The sequence below is a fragment of the Pseudophryne corroboree genome, chromosome 9 (genome assembly GCF_028390025.1).
Source record: "Pseudophryne corroboree isolate aPseCor3 chromosome 9, aPseCor3.hap2, whole genome shotgun sequence".
Taxonomy (NCBI): Eukaryota; Metazoa; Chordata; class Amphibia; order Anura; family Myobatrachidae; genus Pseudophryne; species Pseudophryne corroboree.
The window spans coordinates 455,606,633-455,624,622 of record NC_086452.1 but is presented as its reverse complement, the minus strand read 5'-3'; the positions used below and the strand labels follow the sequence as shown (position 1 = coordinate 455,624,622).

At 44.1% G+C, this 17,990-nt stretch overlaps 1 protein-coding gene and 1 long non-coding RNA gene across 3 annotated transcripts in view; one reads left to right on the top strand and one right to left on the bottom strand.

The window, feature by feature from the left end:
* PLXND1 (plexin D1) overlaps positions 1-17,990 on the top strand; it is a 199,299-nt gene that overhangs the window by 78,356 nt on the left and 102,953 nt on the right. The gene's annotated exons all lie outside the window — the stretch shown is intronic.
* Positions 3,580-13,351, bottom strand: LOC134958545 (uncharacterized). Of its 2 annotated transcripts, XR_010187054.1 has the most exons (7): positions 13,305-13,351; positions 12,238-12,344; positions 11,781-12,109; positions 10,569-10,637; positions 5,545-5,576; positions 4,478-4,584; positions 3,580-4,349 (listed from the first exon to the last, which is right to left on the bottom strand). It is a non-coding gene; the product is annotated as an uncharacterized LOC134958545 (long non-coding RNA). The 2 variants fall into 2 exon arrangements; XR_010187055.1 differs by lacking the exon at positions 11,781-12,109.

The following is a 17,990-nucleotide window of genomic DNA, read 5'->3' as shown; positions in this document are numbered from 1 at the left end:
ACAGAGGGAGAGTTTGCCAGCACACACCAAAACGCTATAATTATCCAGGGACAACCTTTATATAAGTGTTCCTTTTATAGCATTTTAATATATATACATATCGCCAAATCAGTGCCCCCCCTCTCTGTTTTAACCCTGTTTCTGTAGTGCAGTGCAGGGGAGATCATGGGAGCCTTCCCACCAGCCTTTCTGTGAGGGAAAATGGCGCTGTGTGCTGAGGAGAATAGGCCCCGCCCCCTTTTCGGCGGGCTTCTTCTCCGGAGTTTTAGATATCTGGCAGGGGTTAAATACATCCATATAGCCTCAAGGGCTATATGTGATGTATTTTTCGCCATACAGGTATTATACATTGCTGCCCAGGGCGCCCCCCCCCCCAGCGCCCTGCACCCTCCGTGACCGCTGTGTGAAGTGTGCTGACAACAATGGCGCACAGCTGCAGTGCTGTGCGCTACCTGATGAAGACTGAGAGTCTTCTGCCGCCTGGTTCCGGACCTCTTCATCTTCAGCATCTGCAAGGGGGGTCGGCGGCGCGGCTCCGGGACGAACCCCAGGGCGAGCCCTGTGTTCCGACTCCCTCTGGAGCTATGTCCAGTAGCCTAAGAATCCAATCCATCCTGCACGCAGGTGAGTTGAAAATCTCTCCCCTAAGTCCCTCGATGCAGTGAGCCTGTTGCCAGCAGGACTCACTGAAAATAAAGAACCTAAAAACTTTCTCTATCGTCCTAGTGGATGCTGGGGTTCCTGAAAGGACCATGGGGAATAGCGGCTCCGCAGGAGACAGGGCACAAAAGTAAAGCTTTCCGATCAGGTGGTGTGCACTGGCTCCTCCCCCTATGACCCTCCTCCAAGCCAGTTAGATTTTTGTGCCCGGCCGAGAAGGGTGCAATCTAGGTGGCTCTCCTAAAGAGCTGCTTAGAGAAAGTTTAGCTTAGGTTTTTTATTTTACAGTGAGTCCTGCTGGCAACAGGATCACTGCAACGAGGGACTTAGGGGAGAAGAAGTGAACTCACCTGCGTGCAGGATGGATTGGCTTCTTGGCTACTGGACATCAGCTCCAGAGGGACGATCACAGGTACAGCCTGGATGGTCACCGGAGCCTCGCCGCCGGCCCCCTTGCAGATGCTGAAACATGAAGAGGTCCAGAATCGGCGGCAGAAGACTCCTCAGTCTTCTAAAGGTAGCGCACAGCACTGCAGCTGTGCGCCATTTTCCTCTCAGCACACTTCACACGGCAGTCACTGAGGGTGCAGGGCGCTGGGAGGGGAGCGCCCTGGGAGGCAAATGAAAACCTATTTGGCTAAAAAATACCTCACATATAGCCTCCGGGGCTATATGGAGATATTTAACCCCTGCCAGAATACACTAAAGAGCGGGAGACGAGCCCGCCGGAAAAGGGGCGGGGCCTATCTCCTCAGCACACAGCGCCATTTTCCTTACACAGCTCCGCTGGTCAGGACGGCTCCCAGGTCTCTCCCCTGCACTGCACTACAGAAACAGGGTAAAACAAGAGAGGGGGGGCAAAATAGTGGCAAAAATTATATTATAAAAGCAGCTATACAGGGAGCACTTATTATAAGGCTATCCCTGTCATATATAGCGCTTTTGGTGTGTGCTGGCAAACTCTCCCTCTGTCTCCCCAAAGGGCTAGTGGGGTCCTGTCTTCGTTAAGAGCATTCCCTGTGTGTCTGCTGTGTGTCGGTACGTGTGTGTCGACATGTATGAGGACGATATTGGTGTGGAGGCGGAGCAATTGCCAAATATGGGGATGTCACCTCCTAGGGGGTCGACACCAGAATGGATGCCTTTATTTATGGAATTACGGGATAGTGTCAACACGCTAAAGCAGTCGTTTGTCGACATGAGACGGCCGGACAATCAGTTAGTGCCTGTCCAGGCGCCTCAAACACCGTCAGGGGCTGTAAAACGCCCTTTGCCTCAGTCGGTCGACACAGACCCAGACACAGGCACTGATTCCAGTGGCGACGGTGACGAATCAACCGTATTTTCCAGTAGGGCCACACGTTATATGATTTTGGCAATGAAGGAGGCGTTACATTTAGCTGATACTACTGGTACCACTAAACAGGGTATTATGTGGGGTGTGAAAAAACTACCTATAGTTTTTCCTGAATCAGAAGAACTAAATGATGTATGTGATGAAGCGTGGGTTGCCCCCGATAAAAAGATGCTAATTTCAAAGAAGTTATTAGCTTTATACCCTTTCCCGTCAGAGGTTAGGGCGCGCTGGGAAACACCTCCTAGGGTGGATAAGGCGCTCACACGCTTATCTAAACAAGTGGCGTTACCCTCTCCTGAGACGGCCGCACTTAAAGATCCAACAGATAGGAGGATGGAAAATATCCAAAAAAGTATATACACACATACAGGTGTTATACTACGACCAGCTATAGCGTCAGCCTGGATGTGCAGTGCTGGAGTAGTTTGGTCAGAGTCCCTGATTGAAAATATTGATACCCTGGATAGGGACAATGTTTTACTGTCTTTAGAGCAAATAAAGGATGCATTTCTTTATATGCGTGATGCACAGAGGGATATCTGCACACTGGCATCACGGGTAAGTGCTATGTCCATTTCGGCCAGAAGAAGTTTATGGACGCGACAGTGGTCAGGCGATGCGGACTCAAAACGGCATATGGAAGTTTTGCCGTATAAAGGGGAGGAGTTATTTGGAGTCGGTCTATCAGATTTGGTGGCCACGGCTACAGCCGGGAAATCCACCTTTTTACCTCAAGCTACTCCCCAACAGAAAAAGACACCGACTTTTCAACCGCAGTCCTTTCGTTCCTTTAAAAACAAGAGAGCAAAGGGATATTCATATCTGCCACGAGGCAGAGGAAGGGGGAAGAGACACCAACAGGCAGCTCCTTCCCAGGAACAGAAGCCCTCCCCCGCTTCTACAAAAGCCTCAGCATGACGCTGGGGCTTCTCAAGCGGACTCGGGGGCGGTGGGCGGTCGTCTCAAGCATTTCAGCGCGCAGTGGGCTCACTCGCAGGTAGATCCCTGGATCCTGCAGATAATATCTCAGGGGTACAGGTTGGAACTAGAGACAGATCCGCCTCGCCGTTTCCTGAAGTCTGCTTTACCAACGTGTAACCAATGTCTTTCTATATTACCGGCACGCGCAGGTCTCCGTCCTTTGCACACGGCCCCCCCTCTTTCTGCACACGGCCCTATTTACCGGCACGGGGACCTCTCTAGTACAATGACAACAGCATTAGCTTATTGCGCCCTCCCTCTCTTTAATTAATTAAATATTCTTTTATTTTTTACATAACACAACAACAACAAATTACATATTCCTTCCTTTCTAAATAATATATACAAGTTAATACATTCATATACCCTAGTTTATAAATCATATTTGCATTTACACTATTATTTAACCTAATACTAGGTTACATACTCTCCCCCTGGTGATCCAGTATGGGGAGAGTATGTAACCTAGTATTAGGTTAAATAATAGTGTAAATGCAAATATGATTTATAAACTAGGGTATATGAATGTATTAACTTGTATATATTATTTAGAAAGGAAGGAATATGTAATTTGTTGTTGTTGTGTTATGTAAAAAATAAAAGAATATTTAATTAATTAAAGAGAGGGAGGGCGCAATAAGCTAATGCTGTTGTCATTGTACTAGAGAGGTCCCCGTGCCGGTAAATAGGGCCGTGTGCAGAAAGAGGGGGGGCCGTGTGCAAAGGACGGAGACCTGCGCGTGCCGGTAATATAGAAAGACATAGAGTGAGAGGGGTCCACGAGCCGGTAAATAGTGCCGGGTGCAGAGAGGGAATCCGCGAGCAGGTAGTTTAAAGTGCCGGGTGCAGAGAGGGAGTCCGCGAGCGGGCAGATAAAGATATAAATAGGCGCTCCCGTTAGCATAGAGCAGACTGCTGTTCCCCTGGTCAGTGTGGGCACTTGGTCATCCAGAGCGCTGTATGCTGTAAACATACAAGCGGCAGTACTGGATACCGAGTAGCTGCACCAGCACCAGGCTTACCCGTTCCCGAAGGGGGGCGGTGGAGGAGGAGGTAGAGGTGCTGCTGGCAGACAGAGGAGAGCGGCCAGGAGGGCTCCGGGTGTGCCAGCGTGCGGCATTGCAGTGAAGGCAGCAGAAAGGAGCTGAGCGGTCTGGAGAGATGGCCAGAGAGGCTCCAGCTGAGCTGTTGTAAGCCCCGGGAGCGGAAGCCATAGCCGGGAGAGGACGCAGCTCCATAGTAACAGAAGGGAGCCAATTAGATGCGCAGCCTGCACCAGACACAAGGCAGTCCAGAAGCCTATCAGAGGACATCAGGGAGGAGTCGGGGGAGCACTCATCTGCAGCAGCTGCTATAAGGAGGTGTAAGTGACACAATTTATTTACTGCACCTTGCACCGTAGACAGAAATAACAATTGGCTATAGTGAATATTACCATTACAGTAAAGCCATTATAGAGGGAGAGAAGAACTTATTTACCTCCCATTTATATATGTTCAAGACTAGCCAATAGTCTCGGACAGCCTTATCAGCAGGTACTGGAGCCAGATCACACAGAATGTCATAATAGCTGCAGGGAGTTATTGCTAAAAAGGAAACAAAGCATATATACTGAAGTAAAGTGATTTTGGCAAGAGACTTTAACTAAAATATGGACAGAGAATAGTGACTAACTATTGCTGTATTCAGTCTACTCCGTTAAAATTGTATTCCCTCATATCCATGGAAGTAGAATATACAGTAAATTACTATAACTGTCTATAAGTAAACAGCCAGGAAGAAGACAAGTAAGGACTGTTACTTTAACCATTACAGCAATGGAGATCATAATAGTGTATGTTTATATACACACAGGAGATGAAACTGCCTATGTAGTTGAGTAAACATTAGGATATTAGAGAGAAAGACAAGAAAAGAACATTAAAACCACTAAAATTTATAGACGGAAATGAACAATAGGAGAGAGAGAGATATTAAAGCATATTCCAGAGATATTTAAGTCTATATATTTGAAGACTGTAAGCTACTGAAATATTGAGCTGGATGCAACAAACTGGATACTATTTATTGCTAGATGCCAGCACAGTAATTCATAAGACACAGAGGAGATACACTGTTTCTTCTATTTGTACACTCTGCTAAGTTGGCCAGTTGCAGAGTATTGGCAACAAAGTAAGGAAAGAGAGTTAACTTTAATGTAACCAACTATAAAGACTTTACTTTCATATAAAAGACTTTGTTATTACCCAAGGTTAGGGGATAAAAGAGACCTGAATTGAGAGACTGATATATATTAGAATCTAGAATTGCTAATATGCAAAGGTATTTATGGGCCCCAACTTGCGCATGTCTATAAAATTACAGAGTGCCCGGGTCACTCTATTTTTTTAGTAAGGTTATAACCAGATACTTTTTTGTGTATTGCATGCAAATGAATTGTATAGGAGTGTGGGGTAGCTAAAGAATATTATATTATACCTATTGTGTGTATTATATTGATATATGTGTAGGAATGGTTAATACGTTATTAAAAATATAATACTTACCACTTACTGTCTGTTGGACGTTGAATGAAGAGCTGAAAAGAAGAACAGGTACATGAGTTATTTTTGTGATTTACTTATATACATATATCTTTATAGATAAAATAATTATCACATTTACCTATTAGAGAGAAAAGCAGGCATCCCAGGCAGCCTGTTGTTAAAGCAATAGCTTGGGTGGAGGCACATTAGTAGATTGGGTAACCTTATCAGAGATAAAGGAGGGTTACATATTGGAGGCAAGTCTGCTGAGATTGAACATAGGAGTAATGGAGAATTTAATAGGAGAGGATATATACACTTGGTGTATGCAAAAAGAAAAAAATCCTAAAAAGTGCATAGGTATAGGCGGGGATTTTTCAGAATTTTCAGATGAGGAAGTTATAAGGACAATTATAGATAAATTGTATGGAGTTAAAAGACCCAGGATTGTGGACAAATGGAGAGGAGAAATAGCAATACTAATAGAAGCTGAAAGGGAGTTAGATCCATGTCTAATACCAATGATGATAATGGCAAATGAAGAAATTGGGAGGCGATGGTATATTATTTGGCCTAAGAGAAAAGATGAGGAAGCTATTAATGCACATATATCTACTTCTGTTGATACATCTGGGAGAGATAATATAAACAATAATATGCAAGGAAATGGTGAAAATGTAGATGGGTCGCAGTTTGAGACTATGGTAGATAGAGTGGTTACTCAATTGGAACGTTGGCACTATGAAGGAAGTTATAGGAGATTAAGGATATTCTCAGGGACAGTGCCTGTACCTTTAGGCGAAGAAACATATGAAGCCTGGAAAGAAGCTGCTGTACAGCAAGCAGAGGAGTGGCAGTGTCCAGACCAAATTAAAAGGCAGAGAGTAGTAGAAAGCCTAAGAGGACCGGCCATGGGAATAATACAGGCAGCTAGACGAAGTAATCCACAGGCAAATCTTGAAACTTATTTTGAGGCTTTAGATTATGCCTACGGCACTTTGGAGGATGTGGGAGATTTAACATCCAGGTTACACCACACTTTCCAGGAGCCTGGAGAGAAGTTAAGTGCATATTTAATTCGAATAGACAAACTCTTATACAAAATTGTAGAAAAGGGTGGGATTAACCGAGATGAAGTAGATAGAAGCAGAATGAAACAGCTACTGAGGGGGGCATTGACAGCTGACTCGGTAGCCCAGAAAATACGATGTTCAGGAATAAGGGAACCCTCCCCCACTTTTAATGAATTATTAAAAGAAATTAAACAAGAAGAAGTACTAATTGAAATGAGAGAAAGAACAGTAAAAAAGGTTAAGGTTGTTCAACCCTCTGTGGAGGTCGATCCCTTTGAGGAAAGAATAGTTAAAATGATAGAGGAGCAGAACAAGAAGCTGGAGCAATTTATGGCATCTCATGAGAATAGAAGTTTAGGAAATTCCTCTCTTAGAAGTAATAACAATACAAATATAAGGGGAATGGGAAGAGGAAATAGCTATAATAATAGAGGAAGAGGATGTTTTAAATGTGGAAGGATAGGACATAGAGCTTATGAATGCAATGTCCTTACTGATGGATCTTCTACACGGGCCTCTACAAATAATCCCAACACTAATAGGGATGTTCTTTCTGGGCAGGGAAACGATCAAGGGAGGACTGTGAACCCCGCACAGTCCCCCTAGAAGTCAGTTATTGTGCAATGGGGAATTCTTGGTGGAACGGAAAAGTGCCTGAGGGATTACTAGGACCTGCACCTGTAGTCCCAGCAGCTATTAACGGGAATAGGTGCAAAGTACTATTAGACAGTGGATCTCAAGTATCAATTATTTTTGAAACATGGTATAATGACCATTTATCTGATGTACCCATAAAACCATTAAGTGGGTTGGTCATATGGGGATTAAGTATTGAAAAGTACCCTTATTTGGGATACGTACAAGTAAATCTTGAGTTTGAAGGGGAAACATACCAGAAGTCGTTGGAAGTACCGTTTATCGCTCTTATATGTCCTGAAATAAAGGGAGGAAGGGATGAATTTCCTGTAATTGTAGGAACAAATACTCAATTGTATCATATATTATCTAATTGGTGTCAGAGAGAAGATGAACGGTGTACAGAGGTAGGACAGGCATTGCCGGTAGGGTTAGCACCACAGGAGAATGTTTCAAATGAAAGAAGAAATGAATTTGACATTTGCTTTCAGGAAAGCGATATTACAAAGGAAGATAAGATTCTTTTGTCTGAGGAATTAGAACGCAGAAAACAAGCATTCTCAATTGGAGAGTGGGATTTAGGAGAAGCAAAGGGGGTAGAACATGGTATAAAATTAAATGATACCAGTCCTTTTAGAGAACGATCCCGTAGGATAGCACCTGCAGATTTTGAAGACATTAGGTTACACTTGAAGGGATTACTGGAGAACCAAATCATCATAGAGTCCCGTAGTCCATACGCTTCCCCGATTGTAATTGCAAGAAAGAAAAATGGAAAAATTCGTATGTGTGTAGATTATAGGACATTAAATTCCCGAACAGCCCCAGATCAATATACAGTTCCTAGAATTGATGAGGCATTAGATTGTTTACAAGGGAGTATGTGGTTCTCTGTGTTAGACCTAAGGAATGGATTCTATCAAATTCCTATGCGTCCTGAGGATAGAGAAAAAACTGCATTCATCTGCCCATTAGGATTTTTTGAGTTCCTAAAAATGCCACAAGGTATAAAGGGAGCCCCGGCAACATTTCAAAGGACTATGGAACGAATTGTTGGAGACATGAACTATAGAGAAGTTATTGTTTACCTGGACGACATAATTGTTTTTGGGAAATCTCTTTCTGAACATAATATCCGTCTTTTAAAAGTATTGGATAGACTGATAGAGGGAGGACTGAAGTTATCAATGGATAAATGCCAGTTGTGCAGGTCTTCAGTTAAATACCTGGGACATATAGTAAGCAGAGAAGGGGTGTCAACCGATCCTGCAAAGGTAGACGCTGTAAAAAATTGGCCCCGTCCTACTAAATTAAAGGAACTCAGATCTTTTCTGGGGTTTTGCGGTTATTACCGTAGATTTGTTCCGAATTATTCTAAAATTTCAAAACCCCTCACTGATTTAACCAAAGGTTATCCTTCAACTAATAGAAGAAAGATAATTCAACCTAGTTCTAAACACTTGTACAAACCAAATGAACTTTTTGGGGGTAGATGGAACTGTGAATGTGAATTAGCATTTCAGACTTTAAAAAGGAAATTAACTGATGCCCCAGTTTTAGCTTATGCTGACCCGACCATTCCATATGTACTTCATACTGATGCTTCCCAAGGAGGAATAGGAGGGGTGTTATATCAGAAGCAACAAGGTGAACTGAGACCTGTGTCTTTTACTAGCAGGGGCTTGTCTATTAGTGAAAGAAACTATCCCACACACAAATTAGAATTTTTAGCTTTAAAGTGGTGTGTGGTGGAGAAATTTCATGACTATTTGTACGGTGTGCCCTTTGAGGTACACACTGACAATAACCCTTTAACGTATATACAAACAACAGCAAAACTCGATGCTACCGGACATAGATGGCTGGCAGCATTGTCCCTGTATGACTTTTCTTTAAAATATAGACCCGGAATTAATAACATCGATGCTGACTCGTTGTCCAGGATCCCAAATCAAGAAAACAATAACAGTGAGGAGGAATGGATTGAAGTACCCATGGGAGATGTGAAAGGGATATGTCACCGAATACAAATTGGAGAAATGATGCCAGGAGAAGGGTTGAGTTTTTTAGGGGCCACTTCTAAAGCTCTTCCATTATCGTATTGTTGGCTAAGTAATTTAGAATTAGAAGGATTGCCAAAACTTAGGAGAGGCCAGATACGGACTGATCAAAGTCGAGATCCTGATATAAAAGATGCAATAGAAAGATTGAAACAAAATTGGAATGTTAATTCACCCTCTGTTTCGAAGGGAGCTAAGTTATTGGAAAGACAAAAGAACAAATTATTCCTAGAAAATGGAATATTATATCGTATATTCAAAGAACCAGGGGAAAGGGAAAAACGACAGTTGGTACTACCTTCAAAGCATAGGACTACAGTAATGAAAGCTTTGCATAATGAACATGGCCATCTAGGATATGATAAAACCATTAAGTTAATTTCTGATAGGTTTTATTGGCCAGGGATGAGGGAAGAAGTAGGGAACTATTGTAGAAATTGTGGAAATTGTGTAATTCGTAAAACAATAACTCGACAAACTGCCCCTTTGGTAAATTTTAAAAGTAGTGGGCCTATGGACTTGGTATGTATGGATTTTTTGTCATTAGAAGTAGAACCAGGAAAGAAATGCCACATATTAGTGATAACTGATCATTTTACCAGATATGCCCAGGCCTATGTAACACCAAATCAAAGGGCAACTACTGTAGCAAACACATTATGGAACAAATTTTTTATCCATTATGGTCTTCCAAACAGACTTCACTCTGACCAAGGTAGAGAGTTCGAAAGTAAACTAATAAAAGAGCTTTGTGCAATTTGTGGAATAACTAAATCAAGGACAACCCCATATCATCCACAAGGGGACCCCCAACCTGAGAGGTTCAACAGAACCTTGTTGGATATGTTGGGAACATTGAATCCTCTTGATAAAAGGTACTGGAAAAGACATACTGACCGTTTAGTACATGCATATAATTGTACACAAAATGAAGCCACAGGGTATTCTCCCTACTACTTAATGTTTGGTCGGGAAGCCAGGCTTCCTATAGATGTATGTATGGGGATATCCACTAGTGACAAACCTGCTATCTCTCACATAAAATACATAAAGAAGTTAAGGGAGGAACTACAGGAGGCTTATGATATAGCTGAATGTGCAGCCAGGAAATTGGGATTAAAAAATAAGACCAGATATGACAGGAGAATACGTGACCATGAGTTAGTTTCGGGGGATCGAGTCTTACTGAGACACCTAGGGACACCTAGAAAGTTTAAAATTTCAAATAGGTGGAGGGAAGATCCTTTCGTGATTGTTGAGAAACTTTCAAACTTACCTGTATACAAGATCAAGCCTGAGTCAGGAGAAAACAGGATACTGACATATCATAGGCAGCATCTATTACCTATAGGGAAAGAAGTTCGGTTAGAAGGGCTTGAATTAAATGATACTACCCGCACAACTAATGAAAGAACGGGAAATAGAAATGCAATACATAATGAATTAAGTATTGTAGATGACATAGATGATGAGTCAGAGATACAAGGGTATTATTATAAGGATGAATGTTTGGGTTTTGACAAATTTACTGATGAACATGTTAATGAGGATCCTTTAGAACATGTGGAAGGTAGAATCCAAGAGTTAAATAATGATAATCCCTGGGAAGAAAATCTGGAATATTGCAATACTGAAAATCAAAGAGTGTCAGATAGCTCTGATAGAGTTTCACATTCTTATAGTGAGTTAGAGGAGGAGCAGGTATGGAATAAGCAAAAAAGGGTGTGTCGCCCTCCTGCTATACTTACTTACGACCAATTAGGAATACCCAGTATAATACCCAGGGCTACACATATGAGTACTGTATCAATGTGGCCATATTTTTAATGATTACTCCGTAAAATTTGAGAAAGGGAGATTTCAAGGTATATATATATGGTGGTGACCCAGCTGATAACTTATACTGGATCACCAGGGGGAGAGTATGTAACCTAGTATTAGGTTAAATAATAGTGTAAATGCAAATATGATTTATAAACTAGGGTATATGAATGTATTAACTTGTATATATTATTTAGAAAGGAAGGAATATGTAATTTGTTGTTGTTGTGTTATGTAAAAAATAAAAGAATATTTAATTAATTAAAGAGAGGGAGGGCGCAATAAGCTAATGCTGTTGTCATTGTACTAGAGAGGTCCCCGTGCCGGTAAATAGGGCCGTGTGCAGAAAGAGGGGGGGCCGTGTGCAAAGGACGGAGACCTGCGCGTGCCGGTAATATAGATAGACATAGAGTGAGAGGGGTCCACGAGCCGGTAAATAGTGCCGGGTGCAGAGAGGGAATCCGCGAGCAGGTAGTTTAAAGTGCCGGGTGCAGAGAGGGAGTCCGCGAGCGGGCAGATAAAGATATAAATAGGCGCTCCCGTTAGCATAGAGCAGACTGCTGTTCCCCTGGTCAGTGTGGGCACTTGGTCATCCAGAGCGCTGTATGCTGTAAACATACAAGCGGCAGTACTGGATACCGAGTAGCTGCACCAGCACCAGGCTTACCCGTTCCCGAAGGGGGGCGGTGGAGGAGGAGGTAGAGGTGCTGCTGGCAGACAGAGGAGAGCGGCCAGGAGGGCTCCGGGTGTGCCAGCGTGCGGCATTGCAGTGAAGGCAGCAGAAAGGAGCTGAGCGGTCTGGAGAGATGGCCAGAGAGGCTCCAGCTGAGCTGTTGTAAGCCCCGGGAGCGGAAGCCATAGCCGGGAGAGGACGCAGCTCCATAGTAACAGAAGGGAGCCAATTAGATGCGCAGCCTGCACCAGACACAAGGCAGTCCAGAAGCCTATCAGAGGACATCAGGGAGGAGTCGGGGGAGCACTCATCTGCAGCAGCTGCTATAAGGAGGTGTAAGTGACACAATTTATTTACTGCACCTTGCACCGTAGACAGAAATAACAATTGGCTATAGTGAATATTACCATTACAGTAAAGCCATTATAGAGGGAGAGAAGAACTTATTTACCTCCCATTTATATATGTTCAAGACTAGCCAATAGTCTCGGACAGCCTTATCAGCAGGTACTGGAGCCAGATCACACAGAATGTCATAATAGCTGCAGGGAGTTATTGCTAAAAAGGAAACAAAGCATATATACTGAAGTAAAGTGATTTTGGCAAGAGACTTTAACTAAAATATGGACAGAGAATAGTGACTAACTATTGCTGTATTCAGTCTACTCCGTTAAAATTGTATTCCCTCATATCCATGGAAGTAGAATATACAGTAAATTACTATAACTGTCTATAAGTAAACAGCCAGGAAGAAGACAAGTAAGGACTGTTACTTTAACCATTACAGCAATGGAGATCATAATAGTGTATGTTTATATACACACAGGAGATGAAACTGCCTATGTAGTTGAGTAAACATTAGGATATTAGAGAGAAAGACAAGAAAAGAACATTAAAACCACTAAAATTTATAGACGGAAATGAACAATAGGAGAGAGAGAGATATTAAAGCATATTCCAGAGATATTTAAGTCTATATATTTGAAGACTGTAAGCTACTGAAATATTGAGCTGGATGCAACAAACTGGATACTATTTATTGCTAGATGCCAGCACAGTAATTCATAAGACACAGAGGAGATACACTGTTTCTTCTATTTGTACACTCTGCTAAGTTGGCCAGTTGCAGAGTATTGGCAACAAAGTAAGGAAAGAGAGTTAACTTTAATGTAACCAACTATAAAGACTTTACTTTCATATAAAAGACTTTGTTATTACCCAAGGTTAGGGGATAAAAGAGACCTGAATTGAGAGACTGATATATATTAGAATCTAGAATTGCTAATATGCAAAGGTATTTATGGGCCCCAACTTGCGCATGTCTATAAAATTACAGAGTGCCCGGGTCACTCTATTTTTTTAGTAAGGTTATAACCAGATACTTTTTTGTGTATTGCATGCAAATGAATTGTATAGGAGTGTGGGGTAGCTAAAGAATATTATATTATACCTATTGTGTGTATTATATTGATATATGTGTAGGAATGGTTAATACGTTATTAAAAATATAATACTTACCACTTACTGTCTGTTGGACGTTGAATGAAGAGCTGAAAAGAAGAACAGGTACATGAGTTATTTTTGTGATTTACTTATATACATATATCTTTATAGATAAAATAATTATCACATTTACCTATTAGAGAGAAAAGCAGGCATCCCAGGCAGCCTGTTGTTAAAGCAATAGCTTGGGTGGAGGCACATTAGTAGATTGGGTAACCTTATCAGAGATAAAGGAGGGTTACAAACGTCCCCCTCCGAAAGGGAGACGGTTTTGGAAGCCATTCACAAGCTGTACTCTCAGCAGGTGATAGTCAAGGTACCTCTTCTACAACAGGGAAAGGGGTATTATTCCACTCTATTTGTGGTACCGAAGCCGGACGGCTCGGTAAGACCTATTCTAAATCTGAAGTCCTTGAACCTGTACATAAAGAAGTTCAAGTTCAAAATGGAGTCACTCAGAGCAGTGATAGCGAACCTGGAAGAAGGGGACTTTATGGTGTCCTTGGACATCAAGGATGCGTACCTCCACGTTCCAATTTACCCCTCACACCAGGGGTACCTCAGGTTCATTGTACAAAACTGTCACTATCAGTTTCAGACGCTGCCGTTCGGATTGTCCACGGCACCTCGGGTCTTTACAAAGGTAATGGCCGAGATGATGATTCTTCTTCGAAGAAAAGGCGTATTAATTATCCCATACTTGGACGATCTCCTAATAAGGGCAAGGTCCAGAGAACAGCTAGAGAGGGGATTAGCACTGTCTCAAGAAGTGCTAAAACAACACGGCTGGATTCTGAGTATTCCAAAATCCCAGTTAATGCCGACAACTCGTCTGCTGTTCCTAGGGATGATTCTGGACACGGTTCAGAAAAAGGTTTTTCTCCCGGAGGAAAAAGCCAAGGAGTTGTCCGAGCTTGTCAGGAACCTCCTAAAACCAGGAAAGGTGTCTGTACATCAATGCACAAGAGTCCTGGGAAAAATGGTGGCTTCTTACGAAGCAATTCCATTCGGCAGATTCCATGCACGAATTTTCCAGAGGGATCTGTTAGACAAATGGTCAGGGTCGCATCTTCAGATGCACCAGCGGATAACCCTGTCTCCAAGGACAAGGGTATCTCTTCTGTGGTGGTTGCAGAGTGCTCATCTATTGGAGGGCCGCAGATTCGGCATACAGGATTGGATCCTGGTGACCACGGACGCCAGCCTGAGAGGCTGGGGAGCAGTCACACAAGGAAGAAACTTCCAGGGAGTGTGGACGAGCCTGGAAACGTCTCTTCACATAAACATTCTGGAACTAAGAGCAATCTACAATGCTCTAAGCCAGGCAGAACCTCTGCTTCAAGGAAAACCGGTGTTGATCCAGTCGGACAACATCACGGCAGTCGCCCATGTGAACAGACAGGGCGGCACAAGAAGCAGGAGTGCAATGGCAGAAGCTGCAAGGATTCTTCGCTGGGCAGAGAATCATGTGATAGCACTGTCAGCAGTGTTCATCCCGGGAGTGGACAACTGGGAAGCAGACTTCCTCAGCAGACACGACCTTCACCCGGGAGAGTGGGGACTTCATCCGGAAGTCTTCCACATGCTGGTAACCCGTTGGGAAAGACCAATGGTGGACATGATGGCGTCTCGCCTGAACAAAAAACTGGACAGGTATTGCGCCAGGTCAAGAGATCCGCAGGCAATAGCTGTGGACGCGCTGATAACGCCTTGGGTGTACCAGTCGGTGTATGTGTTTCCTCCTCTGCCTCTCATACCAAAAGTATTGAGAATTATACGGCAAAGAGGCGTAAGAACGATACTAGTTGTTCCGGATTGGCCAAGAAGGACTTGGTACCCGGAACTTCAAGAGATGATCACGGAAGATCCGTGGCCTCTACCTCTAAGGAGGGACTTGCTTCAGCAGGGTCCCTGTCTGTTTCAAGACTTACCGCGGCTGCGTTTGACGGCATGGCGGTTGAACGCCGGATCCTAAAGGAAAAAGGCATGCCGGAAGAAGTCATTCCTACTTTGATTAAAGCAAGGAAGGAAGTAACCGTGCAACACTATCACCGCATTTGGCGAAGATATGTTGCGTGGTGCGAGGATCGGAGTGCTCCGACGGAGGAATTTCAACTGGGTCGATTCCTACATTTCCTGCAATCAGGATTGTCTATGGGTCTCAAATTGGGATCTATTAAGGTTCAAATTTCGGCCCTGTCGATTTTCTTTCAAAAAGAATTGGCTTCAGTTCCTGAAGTCCAGACTTTTGTTAAGGGAGTGCTGCATATACAGCCTCCTGTGGTGCCTCCAGTGGCACCGTGGGATCTCAATGTGGTTTTGGAATTTCTAAAATCTCATTGGTTTGAACCACTAAAAAAGGTGGATTTAAAATATCTCACATGGAAAGTGACCATGTTACTAGCCCTGGCTTCGGCCAGGAGAGTGTCAGAACTGGCAGCTTTATCTTACAAAAGCCCATATCTGATTTTCCATTCGGACAGGGCAGAACTGCGGACTCGTCCGCATTTTCTCCCTAAGGTGGTGTCAGCATTTCATCTGAACCAGCCTATTGTAGTGCCTGCGGCTACAAGTGACTTGGAGGACTCCAAGTTACTGGACGTTGTCAGAGCATTAAAAATATATATTGCAAGGACAGCTGGAGTCAGAAAATCTGACTCGTTGTTTATATTGTATGCACCCAACAAGATGGGTGCTCCTGCGTCTAAGCAGACGATTGCTCGTTGGATCTGTAGCACAATCCAACTTGCACATTCTGTGGCAGGCCTGCCACAGCCTAAATCTGTAAAGGCCCACTCCACAAGGAAGGTGGGCTCATCTTGGGCGGCTGCCCGAGGGGTCTCGGCATTACAACTTTGCCGAGCAGCTACGTGGTCAGGGGAGAACACGTTTGTAAAATTTTACAAATTTGATACTCTGGCTAAGGAGGACCTGGAGTTCTCTCATTCGGTGCTGCAGAGTCATCCGCACTCTCCCGCCCGTTTGGGAGCTTTGGTATAATCCCCATGGTCCTTTCAGGAACCCCAGCATCCACTAGGACGATAGAGAAAATAAGAATTTACTTACCGATAATTCTATTTCTCGGAGTCCGTAGTGGATGCTGGGCGCCCATCCCAAGTGCGGATTATCTGCAATAATTGTACATAGTTATTGTTAACTAATTCGGGTTATTGTTAAGAAGCCATCTTTCAGAGGCTCCTCTGTTATCATACTGTTAACTGGTTTTGATCACAAGTTGTACGGTGTGATTGGTGTGGCTGGTATGAGTCTTACCCGGGATTCAAAATTCCTCCCTTATTGTGTACGCTCGTCCGGGCACAGTACCTAACTGGCTTGGAGGAGGGTCATAGGGGGAGGAGCCAGTGCACACCACCTGATCGGAAAGCTTTACTTTTGTGCCCTGTCTCCTGCGGAGCCGCTATTCCCCATGGTCCTTTCAGGAACCCCAGCATCCACTACGGACTCCGAGAAATAGAATTATCGGTAAGTAAATTCTTATTTTTTCTAAGCAACTCTTTAAGAGAGCCACCTAGATTGCACCCTTCTCGGCCGGGCACAAAAACCTAACTGAGGCTTGGAGGAGGGTCATAGGGGGAGGAGCCAGTACACACCATGTGATCCTAAAAGCTTGCTTTTGTGCCCTGTCTCCTGCGGAGCCGCTATTCCCCATGGTCCTGACGGAGTCCCCAGCATCCACTAGGACGTTAGAGAAAGCTCGTTTTCTGTATTTGTATGTAGTACAATCTCGGAGACGGCTGCTTTTATTGTCAGTCTCACCTTTACCTTGTAAATATACAGAAGTTACACCTAGCAGCGACGCTGGTTCTATATTTGCTGTCACGGCGTTATACCTTCTCTGAGCAGAGCTGCGCACACATCAGTAATCAGGCTTTTATGCATGCACCTTATCACCTTTTCTGTCAGCCTTGGGTGTCATACGTGTGCGGCAGAGGAAAGAGGCAGCGAAAACTACTGCAAAACCCCGACCGATGTACCATGCACTCAGTTATCAGGGGGTGGGGGGCTGTACTTGTGCCAGACAGGTGGAGGGGCTCATTCACACAGTGCAAGACTTTCACTGAACAGGCTGCTGCCGACAGAGATAAGGGTTCCTTCAAATATTGCCAGTCTCCCACCACATCTGATCATTTAAACACCCTGTCCGGGGGAAATTAAATCTTGCTTTTGTAGACCGGTGCACGGTCCAGGAAAGGAGTGTGCGTTGCTCGTAGCAGCAAGGAATAACCGCCACCCTGCCCATCATTACCGGCAACCTCATGCACTCTCCTGTACTTGTCAAGGGGGGTCATTCAGACCTGATCGCACGCTAGTTTTTTTTGCTGCGCTGCAATCAGGTCATAACTGCGCATGCGTATGCACCGCAATGCGCAGGCGCGTCGCACGGGTACATAGCGGATCGTTGCTGTGCGATGGATTGTACGAAGAATCCATTCGCACAGCCGATCGCAAGGAGATTGACAGGAAGAGGGCGTTTGTGGGTGTCAACTGACCGTTTTCTGGGAGTGTTTGGAAAAACGCAGGCGTGTCCAAGCGTTTGCAGGGCGGGTGTCTAACGTCAATTCCGGGACCTGACAGGCTGAAGTGATCGCAGCGGCTGAAGTAAGTCCTGGGCAACTCAGAAACTGCACAAAACTTTCTTGTACCGCTCGGCTGCACATGCGTTCGCACACTTGCAAAGCA